Raw genomic sequence first — 6,539 nt, 5'->3', positions numbered from 1 at the left:
GCGGGAACAGAGCGCGAAGCAGGAAGTGCTGTCAGCCTCTCACATCAAGACAGGTACAGACTAGAGGGAGACGGCGACAGGAAGTGACCAATCAGACAACAGAGCACCTGCGATTGACGGGTAAAGGAACCAATCATAACAGAGAACCTAAAAACGACCGGTGAGGCATCTTAAAGGCAGAGAAAAAAGGTGAAAGACAGCAAGAGGAGCGTATGATGGACGAACAGCGCAGGGGCGCTGTAGTCTCATGAGCCAATGAAATAAATGAATTTCACATAAAAAAAAAATATTGAATAAATTAACAGAGCAAGAAGTGACTGATGAGTGGCTTTGTGCCAACTTTAGGCCACGACGGAAGCCTGTACGCAAACACGGAAGTAATGAGTTCTTGTCATATAAACCCAGATATTAAAGTCTGCAGATAAAAATCTAAACCGATTAATCACTTTTTCCAGCTTAAAATGACATGTACGATACCATCCTAGTCATAATACTGTAAAAATATTTTTTATTTGACATAACTTTGTGTTTAGTGACTGCCCTCTACAGGCTGGAACCTGCATGGCTACTCATCTGCACGGCTAGCTATGCTCCACAAGCTATTATTGGCAATTAAGTACACTATTTTTAACTAATGGTTTTAAAAAATCAGTTATTAATTATTATTTTCTAATTTAAGGTGCAACTTTTTCCAACAATTTCACAGCTACGTTTAGTAAATAGTCTAAACGCAGCCTAATTGCTTTTAACACCTTTCACTAATTGTTCACAACATTCCTTCAGCGCCCCACACATGGCTGCAACATATGTGGGCTCCATGTTTTTTTTCCTACAATATTTTTATTTCTCACTAAACTAAATATTTTTCACAATCTATCATCCCAACAGTGTTTTTTTTGTTGAATATATGATGTACAGCTCTTAATAAGTTAATAATAATAACTTAATAATTAATTTTACTCAGTATTGTGCACATTGTTTTGTCTTCTGTTCAACACTGTGCTCCGTGCACTAAAACAAACAGTGTGTGTTGGCTGAACAATGAGCCGACAGATCTGCAATACTTTGTCTCCCCACCAAGAAACATCACTAGCCCATAAAACAAATCTGGATTCTTCCAGCAGTTTGGGGAGTCTGAGACCAATAAATCTGTGTCTGGGATACAAGTAGACAGACCGAGAGTCTGAAATCCATCCTCACAAAAAGAAAAGAGATGGGTAGTGTGCACATGAAAGAACTGTGCTCCTTTAGGAGCACCCCGAGAGTTTGATAATTCATAAGTGTCTGCTGAAGGAAAATGAGGCTTCCTGAACAAAAAAAAAAGAAGAAGACATTTTTGGAGGCTGTATTGAATTTCCATAATGAACTGAGTCAGCCTCTATCACCCAGCGGTGAATAAAGACGTATCCATCAGAGCATCGTGACAGCAGCGTGCCAGTGCAGCCATCTTTCTGAGGTACTTCAAGTTAACCTTGAGGGAACGTATGAGAGTTTGTTTATATCGTATTTATTTCTGAAATATAAATTATTCATCAGTCTGTTGGGATTTCATCATTCAAATATCGTACAACTGAGAGAGGACAGAGAGAAAAAAAAACGATTTCTCACATGATCAGCTTTTGGAGTTATTTCACTCTGACATGTGTTTCAGCTGAAAGGCTTCAGTTGTATCACTGGGCGAAGTCATTTTCTGCATCGATGGATGCAGTGGTTATGTATTTGCACATATTTACACTTTAAAAATAAATCATAATTTGTTACAGTTCATTCGATTATTAACCGCCTCCATGTGGTTTTAGCTTTACAAATGCATTCATGGCATTCCACAGGGATCGATCCTTGGACCCCTTGTTTTGATTTTTTTCTTGGTATTACGATAATAGCACTCGATATCACATCTAGTGACACTTATACTCTGTACTTAACTGTATTTAATGTAACTCGATACCCTCTGGCACAAGAATTTCCTTCGGGATTAATAAAGTTTCATCTCATCTCATCTCATCTCATCTCATCTCATCTCATCTCATCTCATCTCATCTTGACCTAGCCTGGCCTCCACTTCACAGCCATTTCCACCCTGTAAACACTCGATCAAACCATTTTTATCCAGAATTAGGCGGGCTCTATGTGATATCCTGCTTGATGTCTTGTTCAAAATATTCACACAATGAAAAAGTGCACACTCTGAATTTAGTTTGTGTTCGGATAAAATTGCCCCCACGTGTTTGTACCCTTTGTAAAGCCTGGCGATGTGTGTAGACTCCTCCTTCCTGTGACTGTTTCAGTGGTACTGCCAGGAACACTTTACATTACATCATTTCTCACAAATGAGGAAGAGAGCTGTAACGAGGCCTTGTGCGGCAAATAGCTGTTTGGCATTGGATTCGTCTTCAGTTTCCTCACAGAAATGAGCTCCCTTTTCTTTGCAGCATTTTGCAAAACCAACCAAACCATGCACATAAAAATACACCGCTGCCCAGCTGAAGATGACCTGCACCTAAAGTCAGGGAAGTCAAATGTTAAACATTTTGCCCAGATACTGTGAAGGTGGTGTCGAAAGAGAGTGCGACCCAGAGTGTCTGCAGTACTTTGCATGATGTGATATCTGAAAATAACACTGAGGAAAGTCTTGATTTTTACCATTAGATGGTGAAGGAATAGTTGTTAGCGAACACCAGCCTGTAAAAACAAGCCTGCTATCACTTCAAGTGACAACAATCGAAACACAGGAAGCAGTTTGTGGTTCGCTGTGCTCCTGCTGCCAGCTCCGTTTCAGTGAAGGTGTGATCAAGCTTTCGTGTTTCACTTCTGTAAAATCACTTACGAGATTCAGCAGTTCACACATTTAAACCAAAAACTTCCGGGAACACATAGACTCAAAAATAGAATGTGAGGATGAAAGGTTCAAGTATATGTATACGGCTCAGCACAGGATGTTCACACCCATATGACTGGATATGAACATTTACAAATGACATGTTGTACAATTGTTAAAATCGCACTGAGGCTCAGGTGTGTTATCAGTATTATACATCTGTAACTGGCAGCACTGTGTTGTCAGGTTTTAATATGAACAGTGGTCAAATTGTGCCTTATAGCTGCAGGAATACACACCATAAGACTGACAGACAATCCTGAATCAAACTGTGGAAAGGATGAGAGTTGTAACCATGGAAACCACAATGATTTTTTTTTTTATTAAAATGCCAAAGATGGAAACAGCATCATGATAAAGCTCGAACCCAGGTTTCAATCAGGTGCATTTGTTCACGACATGAAGCCTGCATGTGCTTCACAGAGCTTCATCACAGCGGGGACAGCACGGCTGTCTTAATGAGATGATGATGCTGTAGCTCACTTAGGCAAAGGTCCTGCCTGCTTGGACATTGAAAGCAACTGAGCTGTCATTAATCCAACCTGCACAAGTCTGAAATGCTGTGGAAAAAAAAGGTTTATTGTTCTTTTATGATACCACCCACACACACACACACACACACAGATGGGCACACAGCAGCTGGACACAATGCAAATGCAACCTGGGCGATAAATAGACACTGAAAAGAGAGAATTCATGGATGGGCAGCTTTGCTCAAAGCCTCTTCTTTTTTCAGAAAATGGGTTTCTGTCTTTTGTGAGGGAGTAACATTTAAAGAGAATGATATGAAGGCTGTATTCACATAGCTGCATGTGAGCTTAATAAAGACGAACCCAAGCTCACTATAATAAAATGACACTTTAAGTGTTTTTTTAGTCTTTATTCTGTATTTAAAAAGCAAACCTGCTCTCTTGATAGATAACAATGGATAACACTGGAGAAAGTTCCCTTTGGTTGAATTTCATTCTGTTGAATGTCTGCTGCGTATTATTATTTCTTATGAAATCTAATCAATGGATTTTTCCAACACCATTCACATCCTGCACTCTCTGTCTGCATCATCACATTCATCACAGCAGCAGGAAGGAGAGTCAACTCGAAACTGGAGTGTTACAAAACGGTAGACATCCACACCCAACAGTACGTTCTGTGATTAGCTGCTCAGTACGACATCATCACTTTAAAAGGTGCCGCTGCAGACTAAGAGAAAATACACACATATAAAAAGGCTTCACTTTAATAAGCAGCCAAAGTTATCATCATCATCATCACAGCGACTTAAAATCAGCAGAACATACATCAAGGAGAAGGGGGAATGCAACAGACAAACAAACAAACAAACAAATAGGTTCAGATGAACATGAAACCGTTCATACATAATGTATTTATTATGTATTATGCATGTATCTATGTATTATTTTGAAAAGTCCAGTTGTGCGCTGCCCTGCGGCCGGCGTCCACGTCTCTGCTAATACTCGTCCAGAATACATTATGAATACATTATGCTGGTGAAACAGTCCCTGGTGAAAGAGTGTGAGGCAGGAGCTCAGACAGCAGAGGAGGCTGTTGGTTTAATCCCTGACTCCTCTTCTTCATTTATAGACCAGGCAGCTACAACTTTACGTGGTGCAGCCTGTTACCCCTCGAACATGATTTACCTGTTGGGCTGGTTCCTTGAACAGAGGAACTTGCATGTGGCGCAGGTTCCTTATATGATCGTTGCATGTAAAGACTGACTAAGATGATCCCCTCAGCTCTGGCAGAGCAAATAAAGGTCGCTTTTGTCTTTTGGGAATATAAAATAATGTGTGTGTGTGTGTGTGTGTGTTCAGGGTGCAGTTCCCTTCATGGTAAACGCCACAGCAGGAACCACAGTTCTTGGAGCTTTTGATCCCATCCAGGAGATCGCAGACATCTGTGAGAAGCACGACCTGTGGCTGCACGTGGACGTGAGCTCAACAGTGAATTCACGTTAACGTCCTAGAATCAGCATCAGTGGTTCATTAACATGGTTTTCTATCCTTTCGTTTTCTCAGGCCTGTTGGGGAGGAGCAGCCCTCATGTCTAAGAAGCGCAGACAGTTGTTAAAGGGCATCCACAGGTAAACAGTGAGATCAACCCAAACTCATATTTACTCATATTTATTTCATAACACTCACTCCTGTATACATAGTACAGTGTTCTCCAGATGTGTCCGGTGATAACACACTCACTGTAAACTGGCTTTGTGCTGTGTCTTTCTGATAAGAGCCGACTCTGTTGCCTGGAACCCTCACAAGATGCTGATGGCCTGCCTGCAGTGCTCTGCTTTCCTGGTCAGAGGCAAAACGGTGAGACACACTCACACATCACCTGATAATGAAATCACTCTGTCATTTATCACTATATTAAGCAGATGATGTAGGTGGAGGTTGTGCTGTTGAAAGGAGGTGTGATGACTGATCTGATCAGAGAGCATGTTAGATTACCTGATATATAAGGACTGTGATCTTCCTCTCCTCTCAGGCGGTGTTAGGCTGCATGCACTGAGAGCTGTGTCACTCCTCTCCATCATAAACCCATCAGTCACATTCATGTACACAGTGCATACGTATGAAACTGTAGCTTAGCTTAGCTTAAAATCTGCAGGAAACATGCAGCATGGTGTCTAAACTATTCTCTGTGCTTCCTCAGAACCTCCTCCAGTGCTGCCACTCTGCTCGGGCCTCCTACCTCTTCCAGCAGGATAAGTTCTACAACGTCAGCTACGACACAGGCGACAAGTCGGTCCAGTGCAGCAGGATGCAGATTTCAAGTTGTGGCTCATGTGGAAGGCTTTGGGAACCAAAGAACTGGAGTGGAGGGTGGACAGAGCCCTCACCATGGCCAGGTTAGCCTGAGGAACCATGTGACACAGATGCAGTGACAGGACAGGTTAGCACAGGCGGCCTGAAGCAGTGGTCCACAGCACAGCATTACATTGGTTTAAATCAGTCAGATGGTACATGCTGCCCTCTTGTGGTCAACAAGTGGTAACAACCACTAAATACTTGAGTGTGAAATGATTTTTTGTGACTTTGTTGGAAGCAATTCAGGATTTTTTTTCTATTTTTAAATATTTTTTCAGTATTGGTAATAATATTTTACTATAAAACTGATGACACTGTTTATTGTTACTCTGAGTTTGCTCTTGGATCTGACTGCCCTCTACTAAAGGTTCTACACAAATAAGGTTTTGAGCAAAGGATCACTTCTGGGCATGTCTACTGTAGGCTTAATTCTCTAAACCTGCAGAATACTAATGTCGTTTTAAGTATAATGAGACTAAGCTCTAAGTGTGTTTCTGTTGTTGTATGAGTCAGTGTGTGTCTCTTCCCCTCTCTGCAGCCTGAATATACAAATGTTTGCTTCTGGTACATCCCACCAAGCCTGAAGAAGCTCCCACACTGTAAGGAGCTCATTACTGAAGAGGAATATTTTCACGTGTTAACATCATTCTGCTCAGCATCAGCGTGTATGTCAGTGCTGTCTAACAGGGCAGTGATGTCCTCCCTCCTCCTGCAGGTGGCCCCGGTGATCAAAGAGCGCATGATGGAGGCCGGCAACACGATGGCGGGACAGAGACAAGGCCAGTTCCTAGATAGATAGATAGATAGATAGATAGATAGATAGATAGATAGAT

At 41.7% G+C, this 6,539-nt stretch overlaps 1 pseudogene; it reads left to right on the top strand.

Annotated features, from left to right (window-relative positions):
* The first annotated feature begins 4,527 nt into the window (after positions 1-4,527).
* Positions 4,528-6,505, top strand: LOC114448332 (acidic amino acid decarboxylase GADL1-like; annotated as a pseudogene).
* The last annotated feature ends 34 nt before the right edge of the window (positions 6,506-6,539 follow it).

The sequence above is a fragment of the Parambassis ranga genome, chromosome 16 (genome assembly GCF_900634625.1).
Source record: "Parambassis ranga chromosome 16, fParRan2.1, whole genome shotgun sequence".
In the NCBI taxonomy this organism is placed as follows: Eukaryota; Metazoa; Chordata; class Actinopteri; family Ambassidae; genus Parambassis; species Parambassis ranga.
The sequence above is the reverse complement of the archived record's forward strand: the minus strand, read 5'-3'. Positions and strand labels throughout refer to the sequence as shown.